At 39.7% G+C, this 20,363-nt stretch overlaps 1 long non-coding RNA gene across 1 annotated transcript; it reads left to right on the forward strand.

Moving 5' to 3' along the window:
- The first annotated feature begins 762 nt into the window (after positions 1-762).
- Positions 763-8,636, forward strand: LOC123332409. The gene is made up of 3 exons (XR_006549201.1): positions 763-1,078; positions 4,793-4,910; positions 8,576-8,636. It is a non-coding gene; the product is annotated as an uncharacterized LOC123332409 (long non-coding RNA).
- The last annotated feature ends 11,727 nt before the right edge of the window (positions 8,637-20,363 follow it).

Here is a 20,363-nt window from a genome sequence, read left to right on the forward strand (position 1 = left end):
CCTGTATTCTTGCCTAAAGAATCCCATGGACAGAGGAGCCTGGCAGGCTACACTCCACGGAGTCATAAAACAGTCAAACGGGACTTAGCAACTGAACTACAACAACAACGTTGATCTGCAGCAATAGTATAAAAAGCCATTTTCCCTCCTGTGTTTTATAACAACTCTTCCTTGTCAAGTAAAGGGGCCCAGTGGAGAGGTCATCCTCACCATGCTGGGAGGTGGCAGGTTATGGAGGCCAGTTTCCCACCTCTAGATATTTGGCCTTGAATTACAAGACAAGATGTATTTAAAGCACACAAAGTTTGGAGCTGGGCAGTACTAGTGGCAAAGGGTCTGAGAGAAGTTCTTAGATTCCCCCTGATGAAACTCCGCCCCCTCCCCACGCCCCACTCCCCCAACAACAGCAGTTGGTGACAGAAGACATCTCTTCTTTCCCAGCTTCTGAGAAGATCGAGTCTGAGGGAGGTTTCACTACCACTCCTCCCAGGAGAGCCAGGCTGGCTGGTACGTGCCCCCTCCCCTCTCTTTGCACCCGGCCCTTCCCTCCTCCCAAGCTAGGGTTAATTAACTCAGAGGTTCAGCTTTCAGCCACCTTCTGACACATCCAGCAAAGACAGCATCTTTGCTCCGTCATAAATATTCATGGAGTGCCGTGGTGCCTCCTCAAGTCCCTTCCCAGGTGAAAACGATGCCTTTGAAAATGATTATGGCCATCATTTGCTCAGAAACAGCCCAGATTTTCCTCAGTTGGGGTCTAGAAGAATCTCTGTTAAGCAGAAAGTGCTGGCCTGGCTGAGAATTCGGAGGATTCTGACTGGGGCACAGGCAAAGAGAAAAGGTCAGGCTCCCTCCCAGGCCTGTGAGGAGATTCAGTCCTGAGGGAACCAGGAAACTCAGAATAATCCCATCAAGACTCACTCTTTGGGAACTCCACGCTTTTATTGCTGGGGGCCAGGTTCCATCGCTGGTCGCTGGTCGGGGAACTAGGATCCCACAAGCCCCTCAGTAGAGTCCCACTCTTTGCCACCTGATGGACTGTAGCCCACTAGGTTCCTCTGTCCATGGGATTCTCCAGGTAAGAGTACTGGAGCGGGTTGCCATGCCCTCTTCCAAGGAATCTTCCGGCCCAGGGATAAAACCGGGGTCCCTTGCATCTCCTGCATTGACAGGTGGGTTCTTTACCACTAGACTCCTGGGAAGCCCCAAAGTAGCAGTTGTTTCCACTGGGTTTGGAGTGGAGGACCTCTCGCGTGTTAGGCCACTGGGATGACCACTACACTAGGGGAAAATGTCTTGGTAAAAAGAAGATTCAATTGCGTCCGCCGACGGTATAGTCCATAGGGTCACAGAAAGTCGAACACTACTGAACAACTTTCACTTTCCCAAGGGAAAGAGAAAGACTAGCGCCCTGAAAGAAAAACTTCTTCCTTACTCTACTTTCTGCTTCAAATCTGAGAGAAGATCAGCCGGTAAAGCGAATCCCAAAGTCCAGTCAGGCAGGGAACCGGAAGTCAGACCCTCGCAACTGAAAGCACAAGAGGAAGCCCTGAGATCCCGGATTGTGTGTAGAAAAAGGCAGATGAAGGTCTGAGGACACAATGGGCAGGACAGAGGCTTCAGATATCCCCAGAGAAAATCGTGCAGGCAGAAGTAAGGAGCATTCTAAGGCAGTCATCTTCTGTTTGTGAAGAAAAATAATGTACACTCTGCTTGCATTATCTAGGTGGCTGAGTTCAAAGTGAAGGTTTTGCCTTTGAGTGTGGCACCTAGTCCTTAAGATGATTTTCCTTCTCCCTTGAATGGTACAGGGGATAAAGCAACTTGGTCTCCCATTCTCTTTTTGCCCATCCATTTCTCACTTTTGAATTTTTCTCTTTCCTTTCTTCTGCTGCTGTAAATAACCATCTTACCTTAATGCCCTGTGTTAGAGCTGCCAAACAGGAGTTTAAGAGGTTTACTGCTTCTCTTACTTTCCATTTGGGGATCTTAAAGATGATTCTTAAGATGAAAAATTATTTTCTTTGTGCTTTCATTTGGACAGAGACAGAGTTTGAGGCTCTGTTAATGGTCCAACAAAGTGGGAGGGCAATGATTGGTTTCCTGGCATCCAGGTGCAGGAAGATTCAGAAATGGGCCCTTAATTCTAACATAATCAAGTGATGGGGGTTAGGTGACAGGGTTGGAGGGTGGCTGTTTTCAGTTTCTCCCTTGCTGCCTTCTTTACCTGTCCTGCCACTATGAGTCATCAAAGAATCACACTTTTACAGGAAAGCAGATTTTCTTAAAGATGGTAAATTGATTACAGCACTTTTGTCTGGTCATTTGTTTTAGAGTTTTGTGCATAGTTTCCATTCAAAATGCTCTTTAGCCTGTCATGCTGTCAAATGGAGGGTATGGATAAAGACATGTGTTTGCATTTATGTGTCAGCTCCTGACATTTATATTTATTTGTACATATGCATTTTGTTTGTTCAAATAAATGTTTCATCAGATGTAGAGTACAGTAGGGAGACACAGAGAAGGAGTTGGTACGATTTAAAACCAAGTGAAATATTTCTCAATAAGACCTGGAATTTGGGCTTCTGGTTAATTGTAAATATGATCAGGAGGAAAAAGTAGCACATCAGGGAGCTAAGGTCTGTATTTATCTTTTAATGTTATTGTTATATTATACATTTTACTGCATAAATAATTGAAATGATAGTAATAACAATTTAGGGACCATTCAACTGTTGTGTGCACTATATTTCCTTGATACTTACTTTTCTGAACTGTGCAGAGCCATGATTTCCTGTTTAATGAATACACAGTGGCAAATTAAAAATAAATATTTTTTTCAGATGGATAAAATCTGTTTTTAATTCATTGCACTTAAAAGCACCCTTCATCATTTGTCCATTAAAATCAACAGTCCTACAACATGATCTCACTGTATAGCACAGGTAACTACATTCAATATCCTGGAATAAACCATAATGGAAAAAATATGAAATAGAATATATATATATATATGTATGTATAGCTATCTCACTTTGCTATACTTTAAAAATTAAACCCAACATTGTAAATTAAATAAATCAACAGTCCTAAAGATAAACTTTTTCATGCTGTCTTTATAGTATTTGTTTTAAAACTTCAAATTTAATATGATATTACTAGAAAGAAAAAAGAAAGCCTGAATATTTAATGATACTAATTGAAGCTGAATGAATATAGATTGCTGGGTTTATCTCAATATTTGGCTATATATTTAAAGCATAATTGAAAATATAAAAGCTAAGAATATTAAGGTAATAATTTTCACAGGTGCAAGGGAGAATAGTGGTCAATGCAGGATTAATATTTTCATACTCTATGAAGAAAACTTTTCACTGCTGCAGGTCTTATTATTCTTGGTTTAATAAATGAACCATTATACTGAAATGAGTTCCTTGAGGGTGTGCATAATAACTCATTCATCTTTGTATCTCCATGGTCTAACTGTAGTAGATGCTCAAGAAACATTTATTGAATGATTTCAATGAATACCAATTTGCCTTTAAATTTTCTTTTCTCCCACCTCCTCCTTTGAGGGAAAATTGGAAGAGGAAGGACGAGACTAGAGTTAGATAAAATTGACTTTATTTTTCTGAGCTCCAAAATCACTGCAGATGGTGATTGCAGCCATGAAATTAAGAGATGCTTACTCCTTGGAAGGAAAGTTATGACCAAGCTAAACAGCATATTCAAAAGCAGAGACATTACTTTGTCAACAAAGGTCCATCTAGTCAAGGCTATGGTTTTTCCAGTGGTCATTTATGGATGTGAGAGTTGGACTGTAAAGAAAGCTGAGTGCAGAAGAATTGATGCTTTTGAACTGTGATGTTGCAGAAGACTCTTGAGAGTCCCTTGGACTGCAAGGAGATCCAACCAGTCCATCCTAAAGGAGATCAGTCCTGGGTGTTCATTGGAAGGACTGATATTGAAGCTGAAACTCCAATACTTTAGCAATCTGATCCAAAGAGCTGACTCATTTGAAAAGACTCTGATGCTAGGAAAGATTGGGGGCAGGAGGAGAAGGGGATGACAGAGGATGAGATGGTTGGATGGCATCACCAACTCAACGGACATGGGTTTGGGTGGACTCTGGGAGCTGCTGATGGACAGGGAGGCCTGGCATGCTGAGGTTCATGGGTCGGACACAACTGAGTGACTGAACTAAACTGATTGAAACCCTATTTTCTATCAGGCACTTGAAATCTGTGATATTACTAAATAGTCCCCCAAACCTATGATATCTGTATCTGTATTCCAGTTTTCTAAAGTGTGAAGCTGATGTTCAGCAAACAGAAAACATTATACAAGGACACATATAGAATAATTCATAAAGCTGGAATTTGAACCCATTGCTATCTGATTCCCAAGCATGAGTTTTCCACAGTTACTCATAAATCAACAAATACTTTAGCACATACTATGTGTCAGGTATCATTCTAGTCACCAGAAACAACAGTGAATAAAACAGATAGTTTCTGACCTTGGAAAGTTTACATTCTAGTTGAGGGTAGAGAGAAAGTAAGCAAATTCACAGTGCAACACTGGTTCCAGTCTATTTCAAAACTAAAGTTATTTGGGCATATCACAGAAATGGAATTAATTTGTTTTATAAAATTCATAAACTGAGCATTGTAAAAGTAGTGTGGGTTGACCAAAGTGTCCCACTAGGTGACAAACAGTGGTAGATTTCAAAAATGTAGAGAGAGTCAGTCTGAGCCTTATAGGCTATTGTAAACATTTTGTTTCTCCTAAGGGTAAGACGGGAAGCAGAGGAGTCAAGAGCCCTGGCTGACATTTAAATATTTTTATGGAAGCAGATAAGGGAACAAGAAAGGCCAGTTGGAGGAGGCCCTTCCTTTTGAATAATTCAGGTAAGAGATGATGGCGGCAGGGACCAGTGTGACAACAGGGTGGGTAAAGAGAAATGTCTGGATTCTAGACAAAATTTGCAGATGGACTGATGAGATGTGGGATGGTTTTTGAGTAGCTTCAGTTATCCCCTATTGTCTTGGATGAGAACCACATTTTGGTAGCTTCTTCATCTGTAAAATGGGAATGATTTTTGAGAAGTCATGTCAACAAATTCACTCAGCATCTTGCCTAGCACATTATTCAGGAAAGTTGATCTGTCCTAGTCATTAACAAGCCAATTCATTAGTGAACAACAGAAGCTCTCTATACACATGACCTGGAGCAGGTCGCAAAGTCAGCTCAAGTTCAGGACTGGCTCAGGAACCTGGGTACTGGGAGGGCTGGCAAGGCCAGTGATGACAAACCAGACACCTGCTGTGAGGAGGGTAGGAGGGAAGAGGGTAGGGAAAGAGAGAGAAAAGAGAAACTGTGTTATCTCTAAGAGGGCAGAGGGTCCTCCATGAACAAGTATAATGTCTGTTCTTGACCTTAAGGGCTGTGTAGACACAGCTTACATCTCCAGAAGGAGCTTGGGGAACTCTAAAACAGACCTAATTTACTCTGGGAGGGGTCATTTTCAAACTGGGAAGTTTTAGATGACTAATTTATGAGATGTAGGAAATAAAAACTATAGAAAAATCATAGGGGTATAGATCCCCCTCATAAATTTAACCATGGCTGTGGGACATTTTGCATGAGTGATTGACCCCATCCTCACAATTGGGGGAGTTTTTATTAAAGCTACAGGACTGTTTTGGTGAAATATTTGCTTTCTCATTCACCCTATGTGAATTCCTATTCAATATAAGATAATCTTCGATAATAATTGAAAATTCCTGTTGGTAGAATTAGTTCTGACTCACATTTTGATTGTGGTTTTAATTCATTGTTAGCTAGATTTATGAAATGATAAAATTAATAAATTCTCACACAAAAATTATGCAAAGAAATCATAGAAAAATGTAAATATTTCCTCTGTCATGCAATCCCCCATGTTTCTTGCTTCAGAGGTTTCTTGTACCTATTTCTTGTGTAGTTTGCCAGGAATGCTCTCTATATATACAAGTGTGTATATATATATATATATATATATGTACTTATATATATGTTTGTATATATATATGTGTGTGTATCTGTATCTATATATATATACGCTTATATATATGTTATCATTTTTACCCAAGCAGGAGGAAAACCTTGGTAGTCTATTCTGTTCATTTAACAATATACAGGAGGTTGTATCAGCATAACCAGAGTTGCAAAAATGTCTCCCAAAACTGAGACGAAAATATAATAGTTAACAGTGAGAAAATTAGATTGAGACTTGAACTTTAAAAAAAACCTTAAAATCCTGAAATATTATTTCTCATTAAAAAAATGAATTTATACTATAATTGCAACCTTATGGTATTTCTTAGAAGGAGAAAATAAATCAAATGTTCTTGGCTGGAAGCGAGGGGATGTGTCTTTTTCCCCCTCAAATTTTATGATAGGTTAATATAACGTCTTTCCACCCATATTTAATTTTCACAGCCTTATCCAAAGGACAATCATTTGTACAAAGATATTTCTAAGTTATATCAGTCTTCCCAAGGATCTCAATTAATTCTTGTTTTTGTCTTCTTTTGTTGATTAGTTTAAGACTAACAGGTCAATATTTGATGCAGCTATGGTTTGAGCTGTTCTCATCATTTGATGGGTAGAGATAGCAAGGAAGGATATTTGAGTAGCCAGTTATTTAGTGAATATTTTCATGTTATAATCATTTTTGTTTTGTTTCACAATCTTGTCACTACATGAATATGCAGGTAATGATTAAAGAGAATTCCCTCCAGTCTTGGATATATACAACTAACAATCTTCTTAATGAGCTACATAAATTTCCTACTTTCTACTATAGGAGTGTTCCATCACTGTTTATCCAGTGCCTTATTGATAAACAGGAAAGGGGTTTAAGGCTTTGTGAAAGTACAAACAATGCTGAAATAAACATCCATACATACATATATTATTTGTATGCAAGACAAGAAACGTAGATTTTTTTTTTAAAAAGGGGAGTTGCCAAGACAAAGTGTACTATTATATTCTTCATTTTGCTGAATTCCACCAAATCACCCCCTTTAAATAGTTTCACTAATTTATCCTCCCAACAATACAGGAAAGGTCCTATTGAGCACACCCTTGCCAACACTGGGTATTATCACAACTTTCTAATTTTTGCCAATCTGATGTTTTTAAAAAAAATCTTACTGTTTGTATCTTCATTTCTTGAAATATTAATAATGTTAGACCTGTTTACATTCTCTTTTCACTGTCTGTATTCATTTATAGTAAGTTTCCTATTCATGTTCTTTATCTGCATTTATATTTGAGTTATTCATCTTTTTGTACTCATTTATAAGATCTTTTTGCATATTAAAAATAGCCCTTTGCTCTGTGGGATGTATATATTTTCCCTCAGTTTGTCACTTGTCTTTGACTTTGTTTGGAGTGTTGTTGTCATATAAGTATTATTTTTTTCTGTAGTAAAATTTAGCAGCCTTTTATTTATGACTTCTAGATTCTTGTCATGTATAGTAAAACCTTCTCCACTATACAATTTATTTTTAATTCCACTGTGTTTGCTTCTAGAACTTCCAAATTTCATTTCTCCAAGCACATTAAGTATGCTTGGAATAAGAGATCTTCAAAAATAATAGCTTTTCCTGGGTCTTGCAGGTTTGGTCATAACCTTAAAACTAGGATAGGTCATCATCACATCCCTATCTTAAAAGATAACTGTAGTAAATGATATGAACGCCCTTATTCCCTTTCTTCTGTCAACACGGAGAACATATGTATTCACTAAACTTGTCTAATTACAAATTATGACTGAAGGAATGAGGGAAAGGTTTTGTATATACAAGTCACCAGATGTTTTCTAATGATTCTGTTAATATGAGCCTCAGGATTAGACTAGAACCAGTGTTACAGGTCAAGACTGAAGCTCATTGACCAAGCTACACGGGAAAGTTTGTGTAGCGCCTGCTGGCACAATACATAAATATCCAGATTTATTACTCTCTGTCTCCAGTACTGAATTTGCCTTCAGATTTATGAAAGGGAAAACATGAAATCGAGATTTGTAAATATTTGAAGTTTACTTCTGAGATCTAAAAAGGCAGTAAGAAGGCTAGTAATAAATTCAAAATAGAGGTTGGGGAATGCAGTCAGTTTGCTATTATAGGAATATAACTTAAGGAAGGAATCACAAACAGTAAAATTTAATAATTTCACCCTTGGTTCGTAAAACACTGAGCTCCAACTGACATAAATTATTAGTCTGAGGGAAAAATGGAGGTGAGTGAATACAGATTGTCACAAAGGAAATTGTTGGTAGATTTGGCAACTAGAATTGGAATCTCTAATTCTTCTGAAAGGATGATTCTAGCTAGTCAGTAAAGCCCGAAAGCCTGTGAGAATTTTTACCAATCCAGTATACCCAATGTTCAGTGTCTGTAGCCCTAATTATAACTAATGTCACCTTGTAAGTCCCTAAAAGTGACTTTCAGCAGTTTGATCAGTTTCCCATTTTTAATTAATCAGGAGCCTATTTCCTTCAGTAATCAATTTATGTAACTTTAAGGAGATTCAACCAGTCCATTCTGAAGGAGATCAGCCCTGGGATTTCTTTGGAAGGAATGATGCTAAAGCTGAAACGCCAGAACTTTGACCACCTCATGAGAAGAGTTGACTCATTGGAAAAGACTCTGATGCTGGGAGGAATTGGGGGCAGGAGGAGAAGGGGACGACAGAGGATGAGATGGCTGGATGGCATCACTGACTCGATGGACGTGAGTCTCAGTGAACTGCGGGAGTTGGTGATGGACAGGGAGGCCTGGTGTGCTGTGATTCATGGGGTCACAAAGAGTTGGACACGACTGAGCTACTGAACTGAACTGAACTGAAGGACTATAAGCCTGTGTCAATTTGCAGAGCTAATATTAGGCTTTATTTAAGAACAGTAGTTGTATTGGTGATGGAAATCTAGGTTTCAGAGTCAGGCAAAACTCATTTTCAAGTTTGACTTTGAGTTAGCTGCTCTGTATCCTTGGCAGATAATTTAATTTCCTCATGCCTTGGTTTTCTCATCTTTAAAATGGGTTGATTAATAACTTGCAGTGTTAGACTCCATTGCATGCCCACTAAATGCAAAAATTCCACTATGTCTTCTCATTATCATGCCAGGGCCACTTTTAACTGGTACTGGGCCTTCCAGGGATTTATGAAAATGCAGCCCAATAGGCAGACAAACCAGAGGGGTCCCCCTTCCTCTGGACTGACAAAGTTGGGCCACATAGCTTGACAAGTTGGCTATACAGAGAGTAAGATGTATTGCAGCTTCTGCAAGGCACCTGCACCTTTGCCCAAGGAGGCCCTGAATGGAACGCAAATTTTGTTTAGTGCTTGGCAGAGATTTCTTGATCTCAGGGAAAATAGGCCCAGGGTCTAGGGATAACCATGGCTGGCCAATGAGATGAAAGTTAACTGGGGAGCTTCCTTTAAAGGGGAAGCTTGAGAGGAGAAAACTCTTGTCCTGGTTCCTAATTTTGGATTTTGGAGGGAATCATGGGATGACACAATGATCTTGGCTCTTGTGGTCATCATACAATCGTGAATGGAACAGCAGGAGACTCAAGCTAGAGCCCTGAGACCAATTAGTTACTGAAACAATACTCAAACTCTCCTCCTTCTGGACTTTCATGTGAGAACACGTCCCTGATTGTCTAAGCTAAGGGTCCCCAACCTCCAGGATCTAATGACTGATCATCTGAGGTGGAGCTGATGTAATAATAATAGAAATAAAGTACACAATGAATCTAATGTGCTTGAACCATCCCCAAGCCATCCCCTCCACCCCCTAGTCCATGGAAAAATTGTCTCCCATGAAACTGGTCCCTGGCGTCAAAAAGTTTGGGGACTGCTGGGTTAAGCCACTGTTAGTGGGCACTCATGCTGCTGGAAGCTCACAATTTTCCTAATTGAAAAAGGACCATATGTGCTATTATGGAAATTAAATGAGATGGTATTCTTAGCCCTTTAAGTCAGGAGTGTAGAAAGGGACTCAGAAATTGATGACTGCCTTGAAGACGGTGATCATATTGGGAATGATCACAATCACATGAAGCAGGAGAATGGAGAGTTTGGGACTGAGACAAAACCACCTCAGTTTGAGTTTCTAGCTTTATGTCGGGTAAATTACCTATCTGGGCACTCAATTTATACATCTGTGAAAAAATCTTAATACCATATTTGTCTCACAGGATAATTGTGAGGATCCAAAGAGAAGATCCACAAAAGAGCATTTTATAAACTGTGATATATGATATAGAAGTCAGTTGTTATTTTTGTCATACCTTAGCCATCAGTTCCAAAAGTAGGAGAAAAATTGCCATTGAATTAGAGACACATAAATGACTGAGTCTGACTTTAGACAAGGGTATTGAGGAATGAAAATTAAAAATAAGTTTTAGTCTGTTTTAGCCATAAACGGATCTCATCTTCATACCTGGGAACCTGAAAAAGGGCAATAAAATGACCTGATCTAGAGGGGGGAGGATGCGTTATTCCCCACTTCTTCCTACAGCTTCAGTGCACTATTAAAGAAAACTGGACAATGAAAAAGAATGAGAAAATTTAAATTGGAAGGTGACACAGCAGGGAATAGATTATGTAGGGATCAACTATTTTAGGGAGATTAAGGTATTTGATGAGGAGTTTAGTGGAGAAGAAGGCCTCAGGCAGGAGCCAGGAAGGGAGAGCTACAGTTGTTTCCTTTTTAGTATTCTCTGACTCCACCTTTGGTGGGCTCTTCCAGTAGAGACAAAGGAGTATGTGTCCCAAGCACACAGGACTGAGGCTAAGGAGTGATGTTTAATGGGTCTGGAACACAAATATACAAAAGCCACAAAATACAATCAAGATGTATAGAAATTAGAGTTTGTATCTGTTATTTCACCTCTTGTTCCTCTACACTAAAACAATCAAAATTTTAGGCAAGAATGATTAAGAAAACAACTCCATGCCAGGTTTTGTATGAGTTTTTGTTTTGTCATCCTGATTCCGAGTAATTCAGCAATTCTGTGTCTCAAAATGCTCCAAATCCCATGTGGATTTGGTTGTTTCCTTGTAATACAGTGGTCATGACTTACTGAGTAGTCTCTGACTAACATTACTGAAATTTCATATTTAAAATGATTAGCTTTATTTCTGTTCCGATTTGTTAAGTTGGGGATTTACGTAAATCCAAGAGGTGGGCCGTTCGTGTAATGTGTATTCTGCATAACTAGTCTCCTGCTGCTGCTGCTAAGTAACTTCAGTCGTGTCCGACTCTGTGAGACCCCATAGACAGCCTCCTACCAGGCTTCTCCGTCCCTGGGATTCTCCAGGCAAGAACGCTGGAGTGGGTTGCCATTTCCTTCTCCAACGCATGAAAGTGAAAAGTGAAAGTGAAGTCGTTCAGTCCTGTCCAACTCTTAGTGACCCCATGGACTGCAGCCCACCAGGCTCCTCTGTCCATGGGATTTTCGAGGCAAGAGTACTGGAGTGGGGTGCCATCGGCCTCTCCGACTAGTCTCCTACAGTGACCTAAAAATTCAACTAATCTCAGCTGGATGGGGGTTTATTCACAATCCCAGCTTCTTACAGGAAAGAAACAACCTCTGAATGAGTACTAATATCAGATCATCTTTGCCCATTAACCAAAAAAGAAATATTCTACAGTTAATTTCTCAGCTACATTCCCACCCCCATTAGGGATTTGCTTTTTAATTATTTCATGCCCATTTCAATGTAGGTAGTGAAACCAGACAGATTCAAGTGTGTTCCTGGCACTATTAAGGAGATAAACATTTAATTCCATAAAAATTTCACTTGCTCATCAGCTCTGTTAATTATATTCTATGGGTGAGTGTACGTGGTATGCTGCGGATCTAAAGGTACCCCACTTACAATGATTAAAATGAAAAAGATGTTTGTTTCTCTCTCATGGTCAAATTTTCAAAATATGGTCAAATTTTAAACACATTTCCTTTTCTTTTCAAACCCCTTATTTGCAAGTACTGTAAATCAAGGCAAACACCATTCACATCCCCCAAGCCTTCTACGACTTACTACATACTCTCGACTTCAGCTTTTACTATCTCTTCTCAGAAATGTCTGACACAATCAGACATTTTTACTTTAAGACAAAACTACACTCTTTTTCTCTCTGTTTTTTTTTAAAAAATACTTATTACCGGTCAATTGCCTTCCCTCTTGCTTTTCAGAGAATATTAACTTTCCATGAAATCCTTAAGATGGTTTCCTTTCAGTAGTTCAGAACACACTGAGTCATTTCATGTGTGTCCACCACTCTGAAACACTACACTTTAAAAATCGCAATTTTCTTAATTGGCTCAAAAACAGTATGGCTTGATTTCACTTGGTAAAGTTAATATGATTTTAAAACATTTTAAAACACAAGTAGGTGGACAACTGTGTGCTATATGTGGCTCTGAAATCTACAATTTATGACTTCCACTTGTGGGTCCAAAGTGGTTGCCATAATTCTTCCCATCTCAAAGCCATTGTAAAGGCAAGACTTGGGAGTGGCTCCCAAACTCTTCCAGTCATCCCAGTGGCCAGAATGTAGTCTCTCCTAGCTGTAAGGGAGACAGGTAAATGTGGAGCTGAGGACTCACCAATGTGACCAACTATTCTTGTGACCAAGATTCTATTACAGTGGGCCCTTGAGCAACACGGGTTTGAACTGCACATGTCCACTTGTACCAGGATGTTTTCTTCAGTAGTATTAGCCTTTAACAGGATCTGTGGTTGGCTGGATTCACAGATGTCGAGGCACCAGAGGAGCCGCATATATGGAGGAACCACATATATAGAAAGGCCAGCTATAAGTTATTAGCAGATTTTTTTTTTACTACTTGGAAGTTCACCACCCCTAAACGCATGTTGTTCAAAGATCAGCTGTATTTTGGAAGAGAGAAAGAATGTTGAGGAGTAACAGAAGTCTGCTACACTAGGTGTACTAGAATGAAGCTTCTCAAACCTAAAATGTGAACATAAATTCTCTGAGCACCTCACTGAAAGGCAGTTTCTACTCAGTGGGTCCAGGGTGGAACCTTAGATGCTATATTTTCTAAGAAACTTCTAATGGTTGAAGTCAACACTTTGGTCTGTGGACCACACTAAGCAGCAAGGAAATAGAAGGATCTCTTGATTACAAGAAACAGATTTCTATAGACAACCTTGGAGAAGGCAATGGCACCCCACTCCAGTACTCTTGCCTAGAAAATCTCATGGACGGAGGAGCCTGGTAGGCTGCAGTCCATGGGGTCGCTAGAGTCGGACACGACTGAGCGATTTCACTTTCACGCATTGGAGAAGGAAATGGCAACCCACTCCAGTGTCCTTGCCTGGAGAATCCTAGGGATGGGGAAGCCTGGTGGGCTGCCATCTATGGGGTCGTACAGAGTCGGACACGACTGAAGCGACTTAGCAGCAGCAGCAGCAGCATAGACAACCTTAAAGGCTCATTTGCTGTCAAGAAGGTTGTGAAAATCAAGGCATGCATGTGCATGCTCATTTGCTGACTCATGTCTAACTCTTTCCAAGCCCATGGACTGTACCCTGCCAGGCTCCTCCACCCATGTAATTTTCCAAGCAAGAATACTGGAGTAGGTTGCCATTGCCTTCTTTAGGGATCTTCCTGACCCAGGGATCGGCGTCTCCTGCATAGGCAGGCAGATTCTTTACCAGTGAGCCACCTGGGAAGCAGATATTATACATTAGCATACTATATATCACCATGATATATAGTAAGTAAGTAATATAATTAGTATTGCCTATCAAAAAAGTTTTAACCACTGTTAAAAAACTGGATGTGATTTTTAAGCTGTACATTTCTTTCAAAAGAATAAATTCCCAGCTTTTACTCAGGAAAAATAAATGCATTTGAAAAAGTTTTTCTCTTAGGAAAAATCTGGGATTCACTGCATCATTTTTATTTTCTTCTTTTTTTCTCTTCTTCTCTTTCCAGCATTTTTACCATTTTCCTCTTCTTGGGGAGCTCTTGGTATCTTGACTCTCTTTTGGCCATAGAGCTTTTATATTTCTTTCAATGGGCCATTCTTCTCTCATACCAAACTAGATAATTCTCTACATATTCTCTAGCCCCAAATCTTACAGAAACCATTTGTTTCTAAAGTTATTTAGAAACACTATTTGCTAAAGTTAGGCTGTGAGATTCCTCAAGCAAGTGCCATGATTTCATGGGTCACTAGGCAGCCTGTAAATGGGATCAGCTTTGGTTCAATCAGTAACCACAGCAACATGAACAACCTTGACTTGGCTTCCCTAGGCAAGAAGCAGTGGAAATGGCAACATAAGCTACAGAGGAAGACATACAGAAAACCATATGTCATTTCTTTGCTTGGGCATTATAACAAAGCACAGGTTCTTAATGCCTTGTGGATGAAAAACTGAGAAATATCAAGATAATACATTTATACTTTGATATGATGGCATATGGCCTTCCCAGGTGGCGCTACCTGCCAATGTGGAGACGTAGGAGACTTGGGTTCGATCCCTGGGTTGGGAAGACCCTCCTGGAGGAGGGCATGGCAATCCATTCCAATATTCTTGCCTAGAGAATCCCCTGGACAGAGGAGCCTGGTAGGCTACAGTCTATAGGGCTGCAAAGAGTCAGACACAACTGGAGTGACTTAGCATGCATGAATGATGGCATATAATTATTATAATTAGTAATTTCATTATTTTCTACTCATAGAAAAAATAGATGCACATTTTAGTTTAAGAAAAAAACCTATCATTTTCATTTCAGTTAATTCATATTTTTCCAAATTAACTTTTAAATGTAGGTAAGATAAGGAGTCGGAGAAGGCAATGGCAACCCACTCCAGTGCTCTTGCCTGGAAAATCCCATGGGTGGAGGAGCCTGGTAGGCTGCAGTCCATGGGGTCGCACAGAGTCAGACATGACTAAAGCAACTTAGCAGCAGCAGCAGCAGGAGATAAGGAATACCAAATTATAGAAAGTACAAAAGGTGAATATTTTAAATAGAAAAGGTACACCATTCATAATTTATATAACTAATCAAGCTTTACACTTTAATCTCTATGTATTCTTTTTGCTTAATGCCACATTTGGATGACCTGTATATTTAAACACAACCCCCTTTATTTAGTAGATCTGATGCTCAGAGCATCCAGACTCTGTTCAGACTCATCCTGGTTTCTGGAAAACTCTTCTCTCCATCTGAGTCCTCTCTTTGTTTTTGAGGGGTACAGTCTGTCCTATTTGGTCTTCAAAGGAAGTATAGGCTAGTACTGATTAGATGCAGCTGTTTTAAATTAACCCCTTCGGCTGTGCTCCAGATGAATGACTCAATATAACTTGGTAAACTCATAGTTTCTAAGTCATACATATTTGAAACACACCAACATGTTTATTAAGGTTAACCCATCTTACACCAGCAGTGCAGGATGAAACCAGTACATCCGTTCCATTCATAAAATCCAATACAGGTGACTAACAAAGTTGGAATGCTACTTCTCAGTGAACAGAGGCCTCACATGGGAATTCAGGGTTCTGATGGATTCTTTTTCTGTTTTGGGTGGGAGCTAGGCTAAGGCTGCATGGGCCCCTTAGGACCATTGTGGGGCATGGGGAAAGGGCACTTCTTACACTTGGCCATGTACTGTGAAGCCAAAGAGCATAAAACATCAGCTGGGAGAGTGGTGGCTAGAACCAAGATATAAATCAGAAGATCAGCCTGAACACAGGAACCGAGCTGTGGAAGACAAAGCAGGGGATCAGGGAGGCAGGAAGCCAAGGATTGTGAAGAAGCAAAATGAACCAGAAGCAGTTATAAGAAAGTCCAGGAATAAAGATGGAACTTGCCCATTCACCCCATCACTCCAGGAGATTTTTAAAGTGTCTCTCTTGCCAACTTGAGAGAGTATGTATAGAGGATTAATGCAAGTAGCATAGGAGAATAGATTAGATCAAAATGAGTCTCTTCCTTCAAGGAAATAAGCCAGGCCATCACTATGTATACTCTTAGAGTTGCTTTGTTTGTGTAAATGGATGTTTCCTTTAATCCCAGGCTCACCTGGTCTGGCACTGGAAATTGTTCTTTATTTATTCATTCTGCAAATACTTACTGAGTAGAAATGAAGTAGTACAAATATGAATTAGACATACTTCCTGCCCTCAAATACCTTATATTCTTGTTGGCATCCTTATACCTGGCATCTCAGTGAAAAGAAAGAATGCCTTTTTCCTCTCTGGCAAAACTGACAAGGAGGAGTCTGATTTTTCCTTCGTGGCACACATGTCTATCCCTAAACTAATTATTCTGTCCAGGAGGGTTGGCTAAACCTGGACATGTGTCTAAAGCTGCCAAAACCAGACAGCGTAACAAGATACATTTTTAACATTATTACTTGTCATTCAACTTGCTTGAAGGATCTTGGAGCACAACATAATCTAAAGATATTAGGCCCAGGTGGAGAGGTAGGAACAGCTGACTAGAGTATAAAACAGCTTAAAGAACTTGGACATTAAAGGAAGTCTATAAGGGAGAAGGTAGCAGACCAGTCCCAAAGGTAGCAGGTGCCAGTCCCAAAGATAACTTCCCTGTCTTCAGTTTTCTTTACTGCTTCCTGGCTTTGTCTTTCTAAGAGGGGACCCCTTATTTGAATAGCAAAGTGCAGTATGGATAACAAAAATGCAGAAAAGAGAATGAATCCAACAAAGAGTTTTGCAAAACTAACCTGTTCATTTTTACCCATTTCTTAGCCAGGTTCACATGGGCTATGTACATTCAGCTACACAGGCTCATACTTCAGTGGAGTCATCTCAAACTTCAAATAAAGAAGGAACATAAATCTTTTCAAATATATAAAAAGAGATGCAAAGCAGAAGATAAAGTCTAATATGAAAACAAAAGTGTGGCATATGTAGCCAACCAGGAATGCTTTGCCAGCAATCACAGAGGTGGAAGCAAGGAGGACCTTCGTTCAACTTGCTTATGATTATAGACAAAGAACTGCATAATTTGACAAAAGTTGCAAACTCCCGTAGTGGCAGAACTGGTGCTAAAACTCACATCTCCTCCCTCAAAGCCCTGATCATGTTTTATTGCATCATCCCACCTTGGCCAGTTCCTTCTCCTAGGAGAACACTGTCTCACCAAAAGGTCATTCTAATATGGTCCTATCTTTTTCAAAAGGTATCCATTTAGTAGTGATTGGGTGTGGTTAAACTAGGGTTAATCCTGGATGCCTATGAGCATACCTAGGAACATTTAAAAAAAATCAGTCCAGATTCTTTTAATTGATTAAATCAAACATGTGCTTGATTCTGTTGTTACTGTTTGCTCTCACGAAATTTCATTCATTGCAGACCCCAGACTTCCCAAACTCAACTTTTCTTTTTTTTTTTTGGCTAAGTATCCCAGAGGTCAGGTTCTACCACGATTGAACATCAGTAGAGGGAGCAACAGTCACCGCCATTGATAATCAAGAGCCCTAGTCCAAAGAACTAAATGTCTAAATAGGAAACTGTCACAGTGGTTTAAAAAAAAAAAAATTGAAGGCAAAAGGCAGGAAGAAATCCCACTAGAGGACATGCAGATCAAATAAAACAGAAGAGTATTTTATTCAGGCCTATTAAAATAGACAATTAAAAACAATACTGTTGTCCCTGCAGAGAAGCAACCGAGCAGCTCCCTACTTGCAAATGCAGAGCACGGCCTGCTTCTGTGGCACCTTGCTCATAGTCCCTTCTGAGGCTCTCCTGACAATGCTGGCAGCATCACTAAACACATCGGCTGAAGTCAAAGCAACACATGGTGTATAGTGTAGTATCTAGGTTATGTGATGCCTGGAAAAACTTTTACACTTAAGTTGTGAGTTAAACTGAGGTACATAAATGACTCATTTTTGGCATTGTAATATGGTCAAGAGAATTCCTAGGAGAAGAGTCATTTAACAACCATTTTATTTAAAAGTGAAGTGTCGTGGTGTAACCGAACGAGGGATCCCGCTACTTAAGGCTCAACAGCCAATAGAGGCAAAGTCTGAGATTTCCCAGGTGGTCCAGTGGCTAAAAGTCCACACTCCCAATGCAGGGGGCCTGGGTTCCATCCCTGGTCAGGGAACTAGATCCCACATGCTGCAACTAAACATATTAAATGCCACAACTAAGACCCGGTATAGCCAAATAAATAAATATTAAAATAAGTGATTAAAAAAAAAAAGGAGGCAAGTTTGGTGGAATGGAAAGTTTGCTTTATTTTGGATGCTGGCAACTGGCGGGAGTTGGCCAGGGTTGGACTCCAGTCCAAAGGCTGACTCCCCACAACTGACAATCAGTGGGCAAGAGCTTCTGTAGATGGAGGTAGGGGGCTACATGCAGAAGCAGCACAGTCAACTCTGACAGTCATCTTGAAACTGGTCATGTGATGGTCTGACTGGAGTTATCTGGCTTGTTTTAAATATAATTAATCTTCAGTTCCAGGGTCGGTTTGTGTGCATTTCCTTGAGGCCAGTTCTCAGAATTGTGACAGCTTATGTCATGGCTACAGTCTGATCATCATGTAGTTAACTTCATCCACCTGGTGGAGATTTCGGTTTCTATAAGACAGCTCATGGGATATGGCTCAGATTATTATCTATAGCCTATCAAGAGGAACTAAAATTCCTTGACTATGCTTAATGATTTAGTCTTTTTGGCATTTTCTCACTTCTTTGATGAAACTTGTTGTTTGGCCAAAGTTTTTCCATGACAAAAGGCAGAAGACATGCTAAGGGGAAGGACCATAGGGTCCTGCTCTGTTTCAGTGGCATTGAAAGATATTGCAGCTGAATGGCTATCCCTCTGGGTGTTTGGAATGGTCAAGTTATTCACTACCAATGCATTCACATAACAAATGTTTCTTGAATATCTACCACGTGCCTGACACTATTCTCAGCTTTGAATGCAGAAGGATATAGAGATATAGAGAAATTGGTGCCCTTACTGAACTTACCTTCCAGTAGGAAATGTCCAAGCTACCCTTATCTTCTAACTGTTCTATTGTTTCCTCTCTTGCCAAGACTGCTCCTTGGACTTGAGCAAGGGGAGTCCCTGTGCTGGGTTCCATATATCCCAAAGATACACACAGAAATATATTCAAGAAGATCTGGCTCTCAGTACTGACTCTGTCTAATCTAAAACTGTAAATATCTGCCATCTTCCCTTTGGAATTAATACCACTATGGTCCAGAGATATGCTTCTTCACATCTCTTTTCCTAAATCTTTATGAAACAAAGGGTGTGAAATGAAAGTCGCTCAGACATGTCGGACTCTGTGACCCCAAGGACTGTAGCCCACCAGGAGTCCTCTGTTCATGGGATTCCACAGGCAAGAATATGGATTGAGTTGCCATTCCCTTCTCCAGGGTATCTTCCTGACCCAGGGATTGAACCTGGGTCTCCTGCATTGCAGGCAGATTCTTTGCTATCTGAGCTACTAGGGAAGCCCCAAGAATACTGGAGTGGGTAACTGTGTCCAAAAACCCTGATGGTTTGAGCATTGTGTATCTTTTGACTACAGAGAGCAACTTTACTTCAGAACACAGGATGATTTGGGAGGTGAAAATGCTTATGAGAAGAGGCAAAGTAATTGAATTGTCACATCCCTCTGAAATAGCATGAATTCAATAAATTGGTGCATAAGAAAGTGCTTCTTTCCCATTAGTGCCATACATCTAAACACTGTCTTCACTTTCAGTTAAACTTCATGGTTCTAGAGAGTTCTGGAGATAACAACAAATGTAGCACAGAGTATTTGCAACAGTTTACATGTGTGAAGTATGATACTGATTACGTTATCAGTGAAATGAATATAGAAAGCTAAGACTGAGAACAGTTTTGTTTTTATAAAAATTTTAATAAAATTTAAATAAGTTAAAACTTTTCTGTAAAATACATTTGAAATAAACTAAAATGTTAACTTTAAAAAATTTTAAGCTTAATTTGGAATTTTAAATTAAATGCTCAGACATATAATGTGTAGGTCTCCATTTTTCCTCTTGCCCCAGGTCCTACTCCCCTGAACACATACTAATGAAATAATTGATGAGTAAATAATTAGCATTTCAAAAGTATTCAATAAGAGAGTTAAATATGAGCAATGGCCCAAACAAAAGAAAAGTGGAGAGCAAAAATACATTTGTTAAAATAATTAAAAATTACCTACTCTAAGTGCACTTTAAGTGCTACTTTAAGTCAAATACAACAACCCTTTCTTTGATAGCCTTGGACTCTTCCTCTTTTAAAGTCCCCTATCTTGACCTCCATGACATATC

This window comes from Bubalus bubalis, chromosome 3 (genome assembly GCF_019923935.1).
Source record: "Bubalus bubalis isolate 160015118507 breed Murrah chromosome 3, NDDB_SH_1, whole genome shotgun sequence".
NCBI lineage: Eukaryota > Metazoa > Chordata > Mammalia > Artiodactyla > Bovidae > Bubalus > Bubalus bubalis.